General features: G+C 41.7%; 1 protein-coding gene across 2 annotated transcripts in view; it reads right to left on the bottom strand.

Annotated features, from left to right (window-relative positions):
• Positions 1 to 16,688, bottom strand: part of PXYLP1 (2-phosphoxylose phosphatase 1) — a 58,413-nt gene extending 41,725 nt beyond the window's left edge. The window contains exon 1 of one of the 2 annotated variants that reach the window (XM_052803676.1): positions 16,574 to 16,688. The gene's annotated coding sequence lies outside the window, so the exon portion shown is untranslated. Of the gene's footprint in view, positions 1 to 5,999; positions 6,023 to 16,573 lie in introns of those variants that run through there. The other variant, XM_052803675.1, reaches the window with a different exon arrangement.
• Between the last annotated feature and the right edge of the window lie 3,215 nt (positions 16,689 to 19,903).

The following is a 19,903-nucleotide window of genomic DNA, read 5'->3' as shown; positions in this document are numbered from 1 at the left end:
AAAACCACAAAACAACCCAGCCCTCTCCTGAAAATACCCAAACAAGCAGCATGCACCATTAGTAAAAAAACACACTTCTCCTAGCAAAAGGACATCCCAGAGTGCACAGAATTTGCTGAAGTGCCCTGTTTTCACAGATGTCCATTTTCCCTTGGAAAATGGCTCTATATAAGGGATGGGAAGGAGGTTGTTCTCACACACACACACACACACACACTTTTTTTTTTTTAACAACCAGCTGCTTTTATGTGCAAGAGATGGCTTTTCCTAACACTGACAGCGTGTTGCAGGAAATTGGTTAGTCTTGAAAGAAATCTTTTGAGATTCCCAGATCCTTTGAACTGAGCTCTGTTTATGATGGCACATTCAAACATGGTGACAGAAAATAACTTTTTTCCCCCACCACTGTTTCTTTCTGCCCCCACACTTATTTGCTCATGCAAAGAGATCTCTCTTGCTTCTTTCCTGCTTTTGAGAATGAATAGGCTTACAATTACATGTAATTAATACATATTTGTTTGGCAAATCTCTTCTGCGCTCCAAAACCTAACCATCTTAGCAAGATTTTAATCTGTCTCTGAGCACTGATAAACCATGTAAAAATCACAATCTCAAAATTCAGAATTTTTTTTTTCCCCCAATTAATTTTCTCATTAGTATTTGAAAATGTCTCATGAATCACTGAACTTATTTTATCTATTGTGGTTAGACTTAAGAAGAGTTGTGTGATCTACGAGTTGGCCCAAGGTGATTTCCATAGTACAAAGCAATGGGAGCCAGAGCTTAAGTGGTGTTCTTCCAGAAATGAAGGCAGTGGGGCTTGCAGTAAGTGAAATGTATTATGCATGTACATTTTGCAGGATGGGGGGGTCTCTCCATCTCATTTTACTTGGAGAACTACCTTTACAGTTTTTGGAAACTGTGGAAAAATGGAAAGAACTGGAGATCCTGAGAAGCAAGAAACCAGAGCTATTACAGTATTTTTCCAAAATGCCAGTAGCACCATAAATGGCATGTGCAAGCAGTAATAAAAATAGTTTAAAAAAAAAAAAAAAAAAAAGAGAGACACAGAAGGGACGATTTTAACAGTCTCAATTTCACAAAATCAACTAAACAAAGCTGTGAAGGGTAGAAGGTATAAGGATTAGTGTATACAAAACACCAGGAGAGAATAAAGCAGTTAAACCAAACAGATGGAAGAACAGAAGGGAACCACAGGAAAAAGCAAAATTAGACTTAGCAGGGAGGAGAAGGTAAAATCTATTAAAAAGCTCTAGGAACAAGAGGTCTTGTGCACAGTCTACATTCATTAATACTGTTGATGCATAAAAAAAAAGTTGCCACAAAAAAGGAAAAAAAGGAGATCGTACACACCTCATTAGCAAAATGTTTTAGAGAAAAAGCTTAATTAGGTTTAAACCTTAATTGCAAGATCAGAAGTTTTTATATTTAGTTTTAAATGCAATATTCAAGAAATTATAAACAAGGTGGAAAGATTTTTCTTTTAAATATACTTTGGTCTGTTACCAAATTAAAAGTTGCTATGTTACAATTTATGAGGAGTAGGAACAGCTCCTGTTGAGTAGCTGTTAAATAAAAGCTTGTCAATATGATTTGTCATCAGCGCCTACTTGATATCAAGCTGCCGAGAATCAGGTGAACATACGTACGAATGAGCACTGAAGCCTCTGCTCCTCCGTGCTGGCACACAAAGTACTCTCAGGGAAACGCAGCACTTAGCCAGCACATATGAAGTGAAGGCAGTACAATCGGCATTGTGAGCACTCACTGAAGCAAGGGTTTGTAAGCTAAAAAAGAGAAAACTGAGCCTGGGGTGGCAGGGGGGTGTGTGGAATAAAAAGCTAACCAACCTTATCTCCCCACCACAGAACTATTTTTATATGCAGATAGATCAAAAAACAAACCACACAGCAAAACGTCATTTTGGGTCTTCAGAATATCCTACCACATAGCAAGAGGCTGCACATCGCAGAGCATTTGCTGCTAACATGACATTTAGAGAATATTGATCTTTATCTATTTACTCTGTGCACAGGCCGGAGTGCAGGTCGTGCCCCAGCCTCACCATCTCCACACACTGTAAGCTCTCAGTACTCAAGGGTCAATTCTATCAACAACTGACAACACTACCTCACTAGTCTGCAGGTATGGACCTTGGTTCTTTGCCTCGGAGATAAGTATTTATTGCTTTTAAAGGCGAGTAAGCACCATACAGCTGCAGAAGAGGTAGAACTCGGCACTGGGAGCAGCAGCGTCCTGGCAGCAGCTTCTGACGCTTGCCAGAAAACCAGTGATTTATGCTTATCCCTGAGAACAGGTCTTTTGCACCAGGGGAGGTTTAGACTGGATTATTAGGAAAAATTTCTTCACTGAAAGGGTTATCAAGCATTGGAACAGGCTGTCCAGGGAAGTGGTTGAGTCACCATCCCTGGAGGTATTTAATAGACGTGTAGACGTGGCGCTTAGGAACGTGGTTTAGTAGTGGACTTGACAGTGACAGGTTACCGGTCAGACTCGATGATCTTAAAGGTCTTTTCCAACCTAAATGATTCTATGACTCTCTATTTCTATGAATGCAGGACTTGATAAAGACGACCTACAGAACCCCACACTTATTTCAGTAACACTAATTATAAGCATGACACACATAAGCAGTCTAGATGTTCGGAAGGATAGTCATTGATAAAGCATCCTATATCGAAATGCAGATAATTAAAAGCCTACTTCTGAGCCACTTTTTGAAGCATACCTACCTACCCACAGAATTTATCTTTTTCTTTCACACATGATCCAAAAGTCTCAACTCATCAAAAGCTGCCAGAATGACTCACAGCATTTAGAGCACCCTCAGCTCTTACCTAATCTCACAAAACAGTGCCAACGTGCTAGTGTAAGGTGCTAGGCTATTGCATGCTCACACAAGGGTAAAAACAGTCTTATGATTGAAGGCCAGAACAGGGAGTCAGGAGAGCAGCCAAGCCTCTGCTAGGCTTCTGGAAAAAACGTGGTCAAGTCACATTCTCTGTTTTAGGCCATTTCACTGGAAAAGTTAGTAACTACCTAGAAATGCTGGGAGAGCGGCATGTCTGCTAACAGCCTAGACTAAGCACACAGCTCCCAGCAGACCAGCTGGCGTGACTAACCTACTTTTTGTTCAGCACTAGCTGGGTATTGCTAGCTAGTGCTCCACATGGAACCTTGGCCCCGGAAACCCCTCCTCCTGTGCAAGATATAAAGACGACATTTTTTGCAGGGTTGACTAGCTAAACTATTTCTTTTGATTATTTTAAATCAGGCCCTGAAAATAACTTGATATTGATGCTTTCAAAGCACTTGTGAGGTTAGACATGACGCTGAACCACCACTGCTAAATTTCTGTGCCAATTCCAATTGACTGATACTGTTACATCCTCTACATCACTCATATCCATCTAGAATACAAACCTACTATCTAGCATGAAGCCTAAGCACATTATTACATTGACTCACCATGACAGCTTAAATGAATTTACTTTATTAAAATAGCATGTCTCCATAAATAATCAATAGTACTCTTCAAAGTCTGCCTCAATAAAATTACTGTATTTATCTGATGTGGTACATCAAAATGACATTGTCTACTGAAATACAAGCAAGCAAAAGTGGTCACAATGAAACAGCAAAGAGAAATGGTGACTTTGCCCAAAAAGGAAGGGAGCATTACGTCTGTACCTAACTATATGCCAAAGACGTCCAGAGGTATATTTTGCAACAAGCTTATAGATCCTAGGAGGGAGAGCAAAAAGCATGCAGACAACATAAGGTTGATTTGGAATAACATTCATAGATAGTTTTAGAAAAAGTCACGGAAGAACACAGGGACCCACTTACTAGTCTGATGTCTCCATGCTGCAGAAGAGAGTTTTTAATTGTAATTGCTTTTTGATGCATCTTTTATCTTTCATCTACATCTGCAGGCTTATTTTCTGACAAAACCTGTTTTGAAGACATCTGAAATGAAGGTGACAGCTCCTGATACAATTATAATGAAGACTCCTGCCTTTACTTTCACTTTACTTTGTGATGCTCCATCAATTACTCCCCAGCCATTTGGCACCAGATTACCAGGCAGTACATTTTTCACCTACTAAAACCCACAAGTCCAGCATCCAGACATTCTCAGACAGCTGAAGAACTTAATACTCTTGAATTGGAAACTGCAGAAAATAGTTGTGTCAGCAAGTGGCGCAAGCCAAGCCTTTTCTTTGGCGCTTCAAAGGATTTGCTTTTTTTCCTGCAGGAATGAAAAATAGTGCCTGGGATCTTGTGGTTATGACCAAGTTGACCAGTGCTACAAAGATCTACAGCAAGCACCAGAACAGAGAGGAAACAGGAACACTCAGCAGAACCAATTATCCCATCAGCATGCCCTGCTTAGTTACTCATGCTTGTAATCATCACATTGAGGAAACCCTCACAAACCCCCTGTAGCCGACTGTAACATCAGCAATTTAAACTGGACATACAATTCCTGCAACACTGAAGTTGCATTTGCATAGCAAAGTAACAAAGCTAGCATCTGCAATATTGTTAATCATAATTCTTCATTTTCCCATCAGAAAGCAGCAAGCATTCCATTTTTTTTTTTTTAAAAGCATTTATGAGAAATAGGTCACATCACTTGACGTAAGAAAATACATTTCTAAAAAAGTAAAATCGGCTCATCATTGAAAAAATTAAATAAAACCTGCTCAGTAATGTTACTTATGTTAGCCCACCCCATGACTTAAGCTGGAAGTTAGAAACCACAAGAAACACAGAACTTGACTGAAACTACAAACAGGTCAGCAGCCTCATTAAAAAAAAAAAAAAATGTAAGTGAAGATAAGGAAAGCCATGGTAAGAAAAGGCAATATGTACCACCCCATGGTAATCATGCACAGAAACAGCAGGGAGCAGCGCCTATCCAAAAAAGCATAGCTACATGTTGATATGTAAAAACTAATAGCTACTTACAAGATAATTTTATTTTGAAAGTACTTAACATTTTAGCAGCAAGCATCTGATTAAAAAAAACAAAACTAACAGCTAAGTTGCAAAAGTTTAATATATTTTAGTATTTAGAACATTAAAATATCTACATCTAAATTTCTCTTTTTTCTTATTCCAAGTTTCTTCCTTATCTAGTCAGTTCTAAAATCCTCATACTGGCACAGCTGGTCTTGAGATGTGCAAAAGCTATTGAAAATGGCACAGCAGTATTGCCCAGCCTGACAAGGCAACCATGAAGCTCTCACTTCATTAAAGCCAAGGCATCAAACAGAGCTCTTCCTCAAACAATTCTGTCCCTCTCTACAGCACTCATTATTCTCACTGTGCAGCAAATTTACTGCTGGATTTAATAAGTAAAGGTGAAGAGTTGCTTAGCATTCAGAAGTGATGAAGGGGCCATTAGCCATACTGAAATTTGACCACACCTTGAAGATAATCCGCTGTTCTCAAAATAAAAGGTCCACTTGACTCTGAGATCTTAGCTTTTAAATCTCAAGGTGCGCAAGCAGCTAACATGGTGAACATTTTAAACATCTTTCTCCTAACCAGCTTTCAGGTTTGAGCAGGACTGTCATACAGTTTTATGCTGGAAATTCTGGGAAAGCAGCCTTCAGCTTACAACTTCAGCTTATATCCTCCAAAGGATAGTTTCCAGCTTTTCAATGCTGTCCTAGTCAAATCACCATTATGAGTTGCCTTCTTTCAGAGATCAGCAGCTAAGAGACGCAAGCAGAAAAAGTTTTTACAAAGTTTAGGTTTGCAGTTGATTTTTGTCAGTCCAAGTCCTTTAGAATGTATTTCTTTTATTTAAATTAGAACCTACAAGTCTATGAATCCCTTAAAATTGGGCAATAAAGACAAGTCATGCGGAGACATCTATATTCAAGTTATGTTTAGTGCATTAATGTTGTAGTTAATGTAATGTAATGTTAAAACATTACAACTACCCTGTATGGGTTTCCCAACATTGGAAGTTGACTTATTTTGCACCCAGAGATCTCCCAGTTTCTGGAATTTCCTTAGACTTACACCAGTTTTCTGATGAAATTATACCCATGTTTTCTTGAACAAACTGGGGAAAAATAAAAGGTGTGGGAAATGTTAAAAAGCATGAAAAGATCATTAAATGTTTGATTCTTTTACCTTTTTCACACTTCCACAGAATGCGATTTAGGCGTATCAGCTTACCTCCTCTGTACTCTGACCACTAATCACCTTGCAAGGAACCACTTCTAAAACCAAATGCTTCTGACAATTCAAACAAGAATTTTTCGAAGAAATACTGTAATTGTGACCTCTAAGTATCCTTTTTGTTCCATAACATTTCAAAATCACACTTAAAAACACCTGAATACCAAAACAGTATTTTTTTTAAGACCAAGCACAATAATTTTTGACATGTAGTCGCTAAAGGGTACGAGTACTCCAGTTATTTCTACATAATCAATAGTTCCTAGGACTATTAATAAGAAAAAAAAAACTAAATGCATGAACTAACTTAGAGATTAAGAGAACTACAGTGCCAAAATATAAGGTACTGTAAACAACTAATTCCTTTGGGATGATGCCATTGCCCTAGACCACTCTTCTCCTTCTCCAGTCTCTCTACTATTACTAAAATTATCAGTATATGTGAGAGAAGTTCTGAACAGCTGCAATTCAAATATAATTTCTATGTCCTGCGCATACTTCCCTTAAAAATAAACAAACACTTTAAATTTAGTGTCCTTTCCCCCTCTCCCCAGAACACTCACCCCTTTAGAGATTCAACTTGGAGACAGTTTGCTGCCTTCCTGCCCAGGCAGCATCTGGAAGACAGAGGCATTCTTCCTCCTACCAGCTTCACTAGTCTATTTATAAAGAACATCAAGTGTTCCCATCTGCCACAAAGATGACATGCCCCTGCCTGGAAGAACTTAAAAGAGTCTAAATTAGCTCTGACTGTAAACAAAGAGGAAAAGCAGGATTGCACGCAGAAACAATTATGGAACGTGTATTGCAACCTGTCTGTAGTCTCCTTTATGTTCTACTTTGTGCCAGATTTAGACATCTGTTTAGATCAGAGGACAAAGTGATTGGTCAGCATCAAAATTCATGCTTGCCAGCTCAGGCATTCTCTCTCTCTTCTGATTAGTACTTTTAGTCATACTTGTTAGTCACACATGTTCTGCCATATCACTTCACTCTGGGGGGCTCAGAGCCGAGACAAGAACCTCTTTGCTGAATTCTACTCCACATTAAGCGAAATACACAGGTGAAGCTCCACACTGCATCCACAGGAACCTGTGAACTCCAGTCCTTCAGCAGAGATGCATGTTGGCAACAACTGTCCGAGTACTGACTTCTCCAATTAGGAATGTTTGCCCTTCTACAAGGCTTCTGAGTTCCAAATTACATGCGTCATGCTGATCCTGCTTTCCATCAGCTGTAAAAAAGTATTCCTTTACTTTTAATAGGTGCCACACAGTTCTTTCCCTCCTTACTGTTTCCCAGAGGAAAACATGATGACTTACTCTGTCATCTACCACTGCAAATCATCTCCACCCTTTAATCCGGTCCCTTTTACAGAGACTGTTCCTCTACATATTTTCAAGTCCCACCTACCCAACGGATTACTTTTTCTCATCCTCCCTAGTAGGTTTTGGATGATCTTAATCCTGTCGGTACCTGTATATTTAAAAAACAAACAAACAAAAAAAACTCCACACCACAAAAAAACCAAACCCCAAAACCTACATAATCATATATACAACATGTCCCTATACCAAAGGTATATATAACACACACAGTATTTCTCTTTCCTTGGTTATTTGCCAAAATTGCTGTAGGTGCACAAGTTGGAAACAAGTCTTAAATCTTTTTTGGCCAGCAAAATGTTTTTATTTAAGTCTGTATTTATGTCACTGCTTGCAAGCACTAAATATGACCAAGTTTTAGTTTTCCTATTGCTGGTTGCATCCAGCATAGGATCCATAGGATGGCATTCAGGGAAGGAATGGCGATGGATGCTGTCATACCACACAATATATCTGGGTTATCTTCCTGAGCTTGTTTCTAAACCAGTGTGCTGCCAAGCAAGCCACCAAAACATAGGAATGAAAGCATGCTAGAGCAGATTTCCATCGGGTTTTCCCGCTTCAGAGTTTACAGAGATCAGGCGCTAAGCCCAAATATGCCCTTACTACAGCTGTTGTTACAATCATTTTACACCGCTGCATTTTCTAAGTTGTAATGGATGCATAATCAATTTCTACAAACATGAGAGCAAAACATGGGCCTTCATACACCCTTGGGTTTCACACCTATGCACTTTAACAGAAACAAAAATCTAAACTCAGCATGCAGTACTTTTCAGTTTTTCTAATTATGAATACATAATGAAGATTTGTTACACTCCTATTAGGTAAAAGAAAGAACACAAAGCCTACCAAATAACAGGAAAAAGCATCATTGAAAGCTGATTAATGGCATTCCCTTCTGTAGCAAAGAAAAAAATTTGGAAACAAATTTGACAAATATTTGTTTTCCATCTGACAATACAGAGAAACTGCACATAAATATAAAACTTTACATCTTCTAGGTCACACACTAGTCTGCCTTTGACCACTTTTTTGAGGACAGGGTTTATACAGAAACATATTTGCTGCAGATTGATTCTCTGCTACCGATAAAAGATTTTAGAACGTGTCCTTGCACCTCACTAAGATAAGAAAAAAAGCCCCATGAAAGTTCTGCTACCAAGAGCATTAAAAACAAGCACATGCTGCTGCCACGTGCATTTTTATAACATTTCCAAGAATCAAAGTTTCTCTTGCTGTTCCGTTCCTAAACCTCCTTTCCCTCATCTCAGCCTATCAGGACTATTCATTTTATACTACGCCTGCTACAAACCTGCTCAGACGAATCAAAAAGCCAAAAAAGAAGTCCCCAGCTCTAAGGAACCTACACGTTTTAGATTACCAAAATGAAGACTGAGAAAGGCCACTTCGTTCAACAGAAGAAACCCGCAGATCTACCACTGCTGTAAGGTCTCTCAGAGTGCAGCAGACACTCTGAATGAAGATGGATGTGGTTTTGAATTTGAAGCTGCATTTTGAACAGAACATGATATAGCATTGACTACTTCCTTTCAAACCAAAGAGAAGCCTTACTGTTGTGTTAAGTCTATCAATAAAATCCAGTCTATAATAAAAACTGTCAATTACAAAGCTTTAAACAGTCTTTAAATAACTTTGGATCACAAACCATTCCCCTTTTTAAAAAGTCAGACTTCATGGCATACCCAAACCATAAGTACTGAAAAGACTACTGCAATTCCTTTGCTAGCTTAATACCTCTTCTCTCATTTTCATATTCCTTTTAGGAATTGTTGGAAGTTTCCATGCTTTGGGCTTCCATTTTCCAGCTATGATGATTTTAAAGTTCTCACTTGGTTTACTTGTTTGAACAGCAAATGTATGAGAGCACGAAATATTTCAGAGTAAGGTGTCCTTAACTTTGGTTTCTTTTGGTCCACTTAAACCTTTAGTTCAAGAGATCCTTCCATTCAGACAAACTTCTCAGTAAGTGCTTTGATCTGGGCTTGACTACGTCTTTTTTGTTGAAAATAAGGTCAGTGTCCTACAGCTGTATACGTTACTCTGCAGAAATCTGAAAAGAGTCTAAGTCAGTAACAACCCACCAGTCCAGCAAGTTACTTTGGAGGCCCTGTGGAAACAAAATTTTAGTACCTAGGAAAATCTGTCACAAGCCCAACTCTTCGTCACCCACTTCAGGAATGTCACCATATTCCTACTCCTTTTCCTATGCAATGATAGGTCATACACGTCTCTGAACTGCAGGGAAAGTAAAAACAAAAACAAAGGAAGTGCTTTTACTTCCTTAAAGGAAACTGAACAACTCTTTTTTAACATTATTATGAAACTTGAAAGAAACCTTATGATTTTGATGGCTCCAGGCCAGAACTGAGTCTTAATTGGCAGCAAAACCATTCCAGAACATACAGACAATTAAATAATTCTTAAAAAACAGCACCAGAATGCAATTATTTTAAACTTACCATTTTAAAACGATATACCACACGCTCATAATTGTATGAGCATAGATCCTAATCGCACACAGATCACAGTCAGTGCCTGATCAGATAACAACACACCTCCAAAAAGCGCGCAAAGGCAAAGCAGTTAACGTGCTTGAACAGTTACACTTTTTTTTAGTTAAGCTTTTACTTTTTAGTTTTAATTCTTTGAACAACTCCCTCCCCTACTATAGCACTCCCCTCTGCATGCATTTCCAATACAGACCTTTGAACATGCCTCTGAACAGGAACGTGCCTCCCTCTGCTCCACTGTCAGGGGTTGTATTCTGCTGCAAATACGCTCTTCTGGCACTAACTTTTAAAGCAAACATTGCAGGGATGCACTCAAACCTAGTAGCGATCAACCAGTGAAGTCAATTTGAATAAACAGACCAGTGAAGAAAGCTCATAAGTGTAGGAAAATGTTTATTTTCCCACACCAGGTCGAAGTAATCCTGTCTGACATTTGAGATTATGTTAGTATGAAGGACAATATTTTCCTCTGCATGTCTGGCCTTCCACTCAGGATAGACGGATTTGAGAATAGAACCTGAGCTCCCAAATCTGTCCTTATTCTTTTAATTCCAGATGATCTTATGCTGGGTCCGTTTATAACCTGCCTGTACATGTATATGTTCTAATGCTGAAAGGTCACACAGCCCACAGTTCTCAGGGGTTCACACAGTTAGGTTGATTTGCTTGCAGTATTCAAACTGAATGGATTTGGGGAGATTCTAGTTAAGTCATAAGAGCTCACTGACTTAATTACTCCAAGTTCTTCAGCCTACTTGCCATCCCACCTTGTATCCCCTCTTCAGCTGGTCCTTTATCCCTCACCCTCTGAAAAACTGCCAGAATCTGAATCCACTAAATTCCCCTGGCAACTCACCCACAAACCCACCCGTAACAATTAGCTAGTCACGCCTTCAGCTTACCCTAAAACTTCACATCTGGTGATTTAGCCATTACTGACGGCTTTCCATGAAGTAAAACACAATTTTACTAACTTATCTAAATTAGACATATGAAAAACGGCAGTGCAACAACGTGATGTTGGAAGTATTTATGCAAGAGGGATGGAAGGGCTGACATTTATTTCACTACCGATTACACTTCTATTCTATCCTTGTGCTCAAGCTATATTTTGACCGTCATCCCAAAATATTTTTTCTCCTGACTACGGCCCTGCTATGAGATCTGTTCCATCCTATCATCATATGCCAGGTCACCCAACACTCCATCTTCAACCACCTCTATACGATCACAAGGATTCAAAATTACGGGGTAGGTACACACTTATGTTTCCTGTCTTCCAAACGGAAAACTTTTGTTTCTTTCTACAGGTATGCTATTACCCGTTGCAGCACCAACGGTTGGCAGCTCATACTGGAGAGAAAAAGAAAAGAAAAAAGACTAAACAGACTTTATTCAGCGATTTTGTCATCTTCCTGCAATCTAACCCTAGAATGGTGATTACACAGGTGCATCAGCAGACAGCATTTTCTGCTGCCCTTTCTTCCCCACAACACTTCGTACAACTGCCAACTTGCCTGGCTGCTGGATAGCTGAATGGGGAATAACACAGGCAACATACTGGAAAAACTGCCATGCTGCTGGCAAAAGGGCATGCCTTTTTTTTTTTTTCCTTGATCCTCATGGCAGTGGCACAAGCTAACCTCTAGAAACACACCATCTTACAGTTAGAGACAACCCGAACACAAAGGTGCAAGCAGGCAAGTTATTTCTTCAAAAGGAAAAATAAAACTAGGTTTAGGTAAACAGCACTGCCATTAAACACAATGCCCTAGCATTTAACTTGAAAGGCCCACTGCCCACATTTTTGTTGCTTAGTTCCACAAAGTTGTTTTCACAATTTACTGGCCCAACAGAAGCTCCTTATGAAGGCACCCAAAAGTCTTCACAGACAGAAATGCAAGCCTGTGTTCAGACTTCTACTTCAGGGGTAATCAGTAAACCAATGCCATAACCATAGATGCGAGGAAGATGAACAAAGCATGAAAAATATGGCAAAGTGCAAGATCCAGTGTCAGCATTGCTTTGTCCTTTTAACAACAGAGTGTACCAGGTATTCACAGGGCCTCCCTTTTTATCACCAGAGACTATCAGCATTAGGAAAACATAGTACGGTACCTTCCACGATGTAAGTAATTGTGGAATTTATCATAGTGGACATTGAGACAAAGTTATGGTGTTTATTTTTTTATTTTCACAAGGGAAGCCACGAATCATGTGACAACTTTCCAGGGGAAACTCACTTCATTCTTGGTACCTGAAAAAGTTTAAGGTCGCTGTAGAAACTATGGATGAAACAGCTGGATAACAGTCACTGACTAGTATTTCCAAACAGCATTTCTGAACAATGTCTTTACCATGTGGGACAAACAAATAAGCCTAATTATTTCAGTTTCCAAAAATCAGTTATTTTTAAGAAATATGCCAGCTATCTAGCTGTTCAATGACCAGTTTACCTAATCAATACAAAATAGCCTGTCAATCTTGCTCTGAATCCTTCGCCTGTCATCAGAAACACACGTACCATCCACCCTTGTAGCCCTCCTGGCAAATGTTCCTATTATCATTTTGCACAATGAAAAAAAAATGCTCTTTTTTTGCTGCTTAGGAGGAACTATTACATTTATGATTCAGGCATTATCTGAACACAGTAAAACGACATTATCTGATTTTTTAAAAAGAATCGTAAACACTGATTCTCACAGTACACCTTCCCACTCTTTATTTCTTCACTGAGCAAGAAAATGCCTCATCCAGCTGTAATCAGAGACCACCTAACACCTTCAAAACAAACAAGAATGTTAATTTTTAATTCTAACCTAACCCAATGCCACAAAGCAAGCCACATGGGCAAAGCTCACGTGCTCCTGCACAGACATAAGTCAAGCCTCAGGTATCCTCTGCTACAATTTTTAGACCATCAAATTTCCAAAACTTTCTGCCCTAAAGGACTCCATTTGGGTTTCACCAAAGCACAGCCTGATTTTAACAGAACATAAAGTGTTCCACAGTCTGTATGACATTTCTAGTATCTTTCTGGAAAGCTGCTACATAAACCTTTAGTCATCAGCATCCTATATGTAGCTTTATGATCAACTGTTTCCATTTCTATTTCTGTGTAATTTATACCATACATTGGCCTGCATTCCTTATGGAAAGCATTCTGGAAAGCATTTCAAAGAAAAAAAAAAATTCTTTTCAAGCACAATCTTTTTATCAGTACTGCAATATGTTAGTACAATTCCAGCAAAATTATGACGACACTAAAACCCATGCAAGTAGAAAACTTGCATGAAATCTATATCTAAAGTCTCCTGCCAGGCATTTGGCATTTCTTCCCTTTTTGTTACACAATTTAAGTTTTCATTTTTATAAATAATTTACCACCCAAGCTAGAATATTTTTAAATATAACCTTCTGAATGTGAATCAATGCACAGCTCGCTTCCTGACTCCCTCTCCCAGCAAGTCAAGATTAAAGGCTACATTCAAACACTTCCCAAATGCAATGCACTGTTTGAACAGTTTTGACCCAAACCGTGCTGCTTGTCCAACTTTTGGACCACTGAGGTTCTTTTTAAGCAAATCTTTCCTCACCCTTGAGGCTGCTGCCTAGCAGCATTTGTGTGTGCTAGTCAAGTGCTTACCAGCACAGTAGAGCTGCCATGCTGTCTTTTTGGCCATCTTATCAGTAACTATCTTGTGTATCTACCAGTAACTCCCAGAACCTTCCTGTATTACCTGTAACAAACTCCATCTTCTTTAATCCTCTCATACTACCTTTACCAAATGATTCCTTCAACACCTAAAGCCATAGCTGCATGTTTTGTGTGTGCCTCCCAATACTCCTTGAGAGAGCACCTTCATCGTTCTGCTAGAGGCAGCCTTGAAGACTCCACTCACCTGAACAATTAAGGTACCACCACCTCCTTTGTAGCAGCCATCATAAACTATAAATCTAATCATATCTAAATCATAAAGCATATGTTAGCAGGTGGCTTAACATTTAATTCCTGGGCTCATTTGATGTATGTTTCTGAGCAACACACACCTCACGGTGTTTTTTTGCATATTAATTACCGGGGGGGGTTTATTAGTTAAAAGAAAATAAAAACCTTGGGGAGAGGAAGAGAATATGCAACTAGAACTGACTATAAATCCAGATAAAAGCCACACTTAGGATCACAAGAAGTCGTCATTCATCTTTAGGGCAATAATATGCAAATACATGTAAGATACAAGGCTTTTATAACAAAAAAAAATTTTAAAAAAAAAAATCTGCAACTTCAGCAGAAAAAGCATGCAGAAAAAAATCAACCAAAGTCTAGTTTTCAAAGGTCTCCTGTGAGATTATGAAAATTAACAACAACCTACAGAAGAAACCTCACAGGACACTTAAGGTTTCTTTCATCTAAGGAGGTTGTGAGGGAAGTATGTAAAAATATACACCCCATTGTAAAACCACTGGAGAAAGCAAACTTCATGGGGGACAGTAGATTTGCACATCCTGAAGCATTCCTTTTTGTGTGCATTCATTCCAAGATGCCTGCTTTTTAAACTAAAAAAAGCCCAAAAGACAAACAAGGGTTGTTAGAGAAAAGCAAGTTCACCATTATGAAACTGAAACAATATAACTAAATATTAGAGGTACACCTCTGTTTAGGCACACAGGTACAGATACATAGGTTTAGTTAACACCAATGCAGTTTTATAGTTCTGTTGTTGTCAGACCTTCACGTGAGTCCCTGCTATTCCTCAATACTTCCTTTTTTGCAGAACAGGGAGCTCGGTTAGTACGTATTGAATCTTATAAAAATTAATGTTTCAGCACTACTGAGTTGACAAAATATTTAAGAGACTACAATTAAAAGCCATTAGAAAGAGAAGCATATGTGTTATAACCACATGCGCTACTTTTAGTTACCTTTTTGAGAAGATTAAAATTAAGCAGCTTTTGCTTTTCATCCCACTCACACCCTCCCACTCACACCCTCCCACTACAAATTCTGTCTGAGCTAATCCTCCCTCTACAGACGTCAAAACAGGGCATAAGTATTACAGCTACTTACTGCCAAAATGTGTTGGCTTAATATCCCATTACTATTGTAATACTGGCACAATAACTTATTATATGTGACAGCTTTTGCAGTTAGTCAAGGATAGAGCCACTTACCCTGCAGTTTTTTCATCCACATGAAACTATATTTGTAGAAGAGAAAATTTAAGGTCTGAACTAGGTGCTCATCTCAAACTATAACGCCAGACAAAATAAAAGGCTTATAAGGTCATCACATGCACTCTTCCCACCCCATCATTTCCATTGTCCCAGCCTTTATGTAAAGTGATCAGGTTATGGTATTTACAAATACATTGTTTAACCCCTTACTTCCTAGCATTTTTAAAAAGACTTTCACAGATTTTGGGGGGGGGGGGGGGTTAAGTGCAACATTCCGCATGAAGGCCAAGACGATCTCCTTGTCAGAACGCATTTCCGATGAAAAGTCCATGCTTGTCAAAAGGTTCACGATTATCTTCAGGAACCTGCAGCACAGAAATACACTAAAAAGCCCGTTCAAGGCTCTAAAAATATTTAGGTTAAAGTAGATACAACGAAAGGGACTGCTATCAGACACACCAAAGACAACAGGCATCAAAAAAAGGCAAATTCAAGTAAGTTACTCCACTCCAGCCACAGCGTATCAACCAACAAGAGATGACAAAGTACCAGCCCGCTGGAGAAGCACAGCACCTCTGCGACAGCACCCTTCCCTTCGGTTCGCCAGCCAAGGCTGCCAGATACGGAGTCGGTCACCGCAGAGGGACTGACGAGCCCCTCTCGGGCTCCTGCCTTGCACGACGTGTGTGCGCTCACGCACGCACGCACACGCGGTCTGAAGGCGCTAAGCTGCGCGGACCGCTCACACACACTCACACGGAACGGAGCCCGTGAGCACCGAGAGCCGGCTGGCTGCCCGCGGGTACCAACCCGGGGGCAAAGTTCATCCCGCCGAGGCCCCGCGGAGGCGGCCAGGCCGGGTGCGGGGGGGCAGCTCGCCGCCGGCCGCAGACCGCCAGCCCGCGCGGCCGAGACTGCCGCCGCCCGCAGCACTTCTGCCGCTCCGGGTCTCCCCGGTGCGCGGCGCAGGCGGGACCGAGGCGGACCCTTCCCGGCCCTCGCAGCCGGGCGCGGGGCAGCCGCTCCCGCCGCGCCGTAAACGCCCCCGCCGCACCCCCTCTCTTCCCTGGCGTCGGCAGCGGCCTCCCGCCGGAGCCGCCGAGTATTTAACGGGGGGGACTGAAGCACCGCAGATACAGCCGGGTCCTACCGCGGCACCGGCCCGAGCGCTCCCCGGCAGCGCACCCAGGGCGCCGTCCCGCCTGCGGGGACACCCCCGCCGCAGCGCCCCCTCACCTGCTCGGCGCCTCCGCCGGGGCCAGAGCTGGAGCCGCTGCCCGCCACCACGCCACGGCTCCGGCTCGGCAGCGCGCCGAGCGCCTCGACTCCTGCGAGCACCACCCCCGAGCGGCCGCGCCGCCCACCGGCGCCCCCTGCCGCCCGCCCCTGAGCGGAGCGGAGCCCGCCCCGCCCCGCCCCGCCGTGCCATGCCGCCCCGCGGGGCGGTGCTGCCCGCGACATGAAGGCGCAGCGGCGGCGGCGGAGCTTGAGCCGGAACCTGCCCGAGCCGCGCGCCCCCGCTCCCTGCCCTCGACTTCCCCGGCGCGGGACGGGACGGGGCGGCACGCAGCACCCAGCGCGGCGGGGACGGCCCGTCCGCCGTTCCCACAGCTGGGCGTGGGGAGGGGGGCGCCCGTTGCTGCCCGCCGTACTTGCGGTCCCCGGGCCGCCCGCCGAGGGGCTGGGCGGTTTCAGGCCTCTGAGGACGGCTTCTTTCCTGACTACCGTTGCGGGAGAGCAGCGAGAGGCTCCGGGACCAACAGCGGGCATCTAGTCCGAGTTCCCCCGCATCAGAGCCCTGTGTTTCCAACTTCGTGCTGCTTCCAGCGTTTGAGTAGACGGCCACCGGTTAGTTCCCTGGAGGCATAGCAGAAACATCTAACACAGCTGAGCAAAATGGTTACTGCTAGCAACTCCGCTTGCAAATTCTTCTCGTGCTTAACTTACCAGGAAGCACAACTGGACGTTCTCGTAGCCCTTTGTAAGAAAAGCCGATTTCAAGTCCTTGTCAAAGGAGGATTCCACAAATCTCAATAAAAAGATAAAGCAAACATATTCTGTTGTATAGCTGATGCAAGTGAAGTCATTTCATAACTTGCAAAGTATTCACCTGGACTTGCTGCCAGCAAACAAGCTCCCAGCTAATCAGCCTTTCCTGTCATACAGGCCCATTCTGCTCTACCAGCAGGAGCACTTGTTTAATCCTACAAGCTGATCGTCTTGCAAATACATCAGTTTTTCACGTATCCCTAAAACAGATGCCAAAATTAATTCTGCAGATCTGGGGAATGCCTTAATTCCCTTTACAGACACCTCCTTTGACATGTCCATACAGAAGCTAAGCAAATACTGGGTGATCAAAGTAGAGGTGCTGACACGAAACATTTGGCAGCAGGGTTTATGGACAAATGGCTGCAGGTTCTTTTTGTTGCAGTCTGGAGTCACCTCAAAGAGTATGTGTGGTTCACATAGTCCCACAGTTCCAATTGAAACCCTGGATACTTCAGCCAGCTTCCTACTGTGTTGTCATGCTGCTCTGCCCGCCAAGCTACTTATCTGTGTGGCCTCTGCTCTTCGGTCATGGTGACTGGTGGTCACTGCCCCGTAAATAGCAGCATGGAGCCAGATTTGCTTGCTATGATACTGCACATCCACAGAGGTAACACACCTAGCACAAAAAGAGTGGGCACGTTTTTCTAGCTGGACTAGTACTTTTGCCTAACTGGTATGATTTCACCTAGAAGAGTACTGAGGTTCTCCATCTTCTTTCCTTTTGGCATAAGAAGTAGGAATTAATCTAGTTTTAACTGACAGACTGCACAGTGATGTGGGATGTGGTCATCCAGCTGCAGATCAGAAGACTGGAGCCTTTACCAACTGCTGCTCTTTAAAAAACCATACCCAGAGATGCTCAGCAGCACAGTGGTTGGCCTGCCAGCTGACGGCTACACATCAAATACACAGAAGCTGCTGTTCTTCCCAGCTACCAGCATCACATCAGATTAGAACTAATCAATCATAATGATTTTCCTACTTTTTAGAAAACCAGTACCAGCCATCTGAAAAAGAATGGTTTGCGGAAGAGTAGAAGACAAATTATGGGACCCCAGATGTGGAACAGTGAGACTTCTGAGACTGTCGTTCACTAGATCACTTTAGGGCACGTTAGGATCGCATAATGCCCAACATCAACAAAGAGAAATCTGGCCCTTCCCTACCCAGAAAACAGAATACATACTTTACAGAAAAATCATCTCCGTATGGAAACAATGATTTACCATGATAGCAAATGCTTGCCAGGGGAGTTACATTTCCACCTCCATCCAGAACAAAGTGCAATTCACAAAGGAGTCAGGATTCAGGAATTGTCAATCTCTTCTCCATGTAATAAAAGGATTTAGTTTTCTTCACAGAATGTTTTTCCTTTGGAGAATAAAAAACAGTTGTCTATACACACAAAAGAAATCAACTTCATTAGAGATAAAGTCATTATGATATTTATAATACAAAAGACTATGTACTTCAAAGTTGTTAATAGCCTGAAAACTTCTCTGCAGAAACCCCATACACTTGGATTTTAAAGATTAAATTAGAGGAGACAAACTGAGTACTTGCAGGGCAGAGCAACTGCAGCTACTGTCTTTGGAGGAGACTTGGAGCTACTGATATAGAGAACGAACTGCTTATTGCTTAATGATTGTCTCTCTGTAACTTTACATACCAAGGACTGGTGTTTGTCAAGGATTAAGCCTGTCAGAGACTGGTACTTGGGAGTGATGAGCAAGAAGGAACCATGAGCAATCACAAAACTTAATTAAATGTTTGATGAATTTACGATCTTGTTAAGAAGGCACAAGTAGAGGCCTTGCCTGAATAGATAGGGCCCCCGGAAAAGATAACAACTCCTGCCTTTGTTCTCGTCCTTGTAGATAATTTAGCTTAAACTAGCCATATGGTTCTATACTACTAATGAAAACTTAGATAATAAGAGCACTAACAAGCACTGATGTATCAAAACATGTAAAGGACCATACTGCGCAGAATCACCTGAGGAGGGTCAAATAGCGGACAAGTGAGGAAGACTATGGAAGACCACCAGAGGACTCCTGAAGACCACCAGAGACCTTCAATGCGCCTGCGTAAAGGACATTTGCATATGCTAATAGTTTCCCAGAAAACTAATGAATATGTATAACATTTCTCGGAAATCTAGTGAATATGTATGTAGAACATGTACTTAACCTGCACAATTAGGCCCAACGGTGTGCACGATAGGTGGAGCGATCCCCCGTGCATCCAGCGCTGCCAATAAAGAATACCTACTTAATAGTTAATCAAACTATTGTGTTAGTTTCTTTGAATCACTACCCACAGTCCCACCATATCGCCTCGCTTCATATTCTCGTCAATTGGATCTACCTTCTATACATACCATTATGCATCCAATGAACTTCTCATCGTGCAAATACTACTTTGTATCATCAGAATTTGCTTTTCCAGCAAGTATTGTAAGGATATCCTTACAGTAGAGTGAATGAGCTATGAACTAACAAAAATTCTGTTGCT

Source organism: Harpia harpyja, chromosome 12, assembly GCF_026419915.1.
Source record: "Harpia harpyja isolate bHarHar1 chromosome 12, bHarHar1 primary haplotype, whole genome shotgun sequence".
NCBI classification, from domain to species: domain Eukaryota; kingdom Metazoa; phylum Chordata; class Aves; order Accipitriformes; family Accipitridae; genus Harpia; species Harpia harpyja.
Note: the sequence above shows the minus strand (reverse complement) of the source record. Positions and strands in the feature narration are given on the sequence as shown.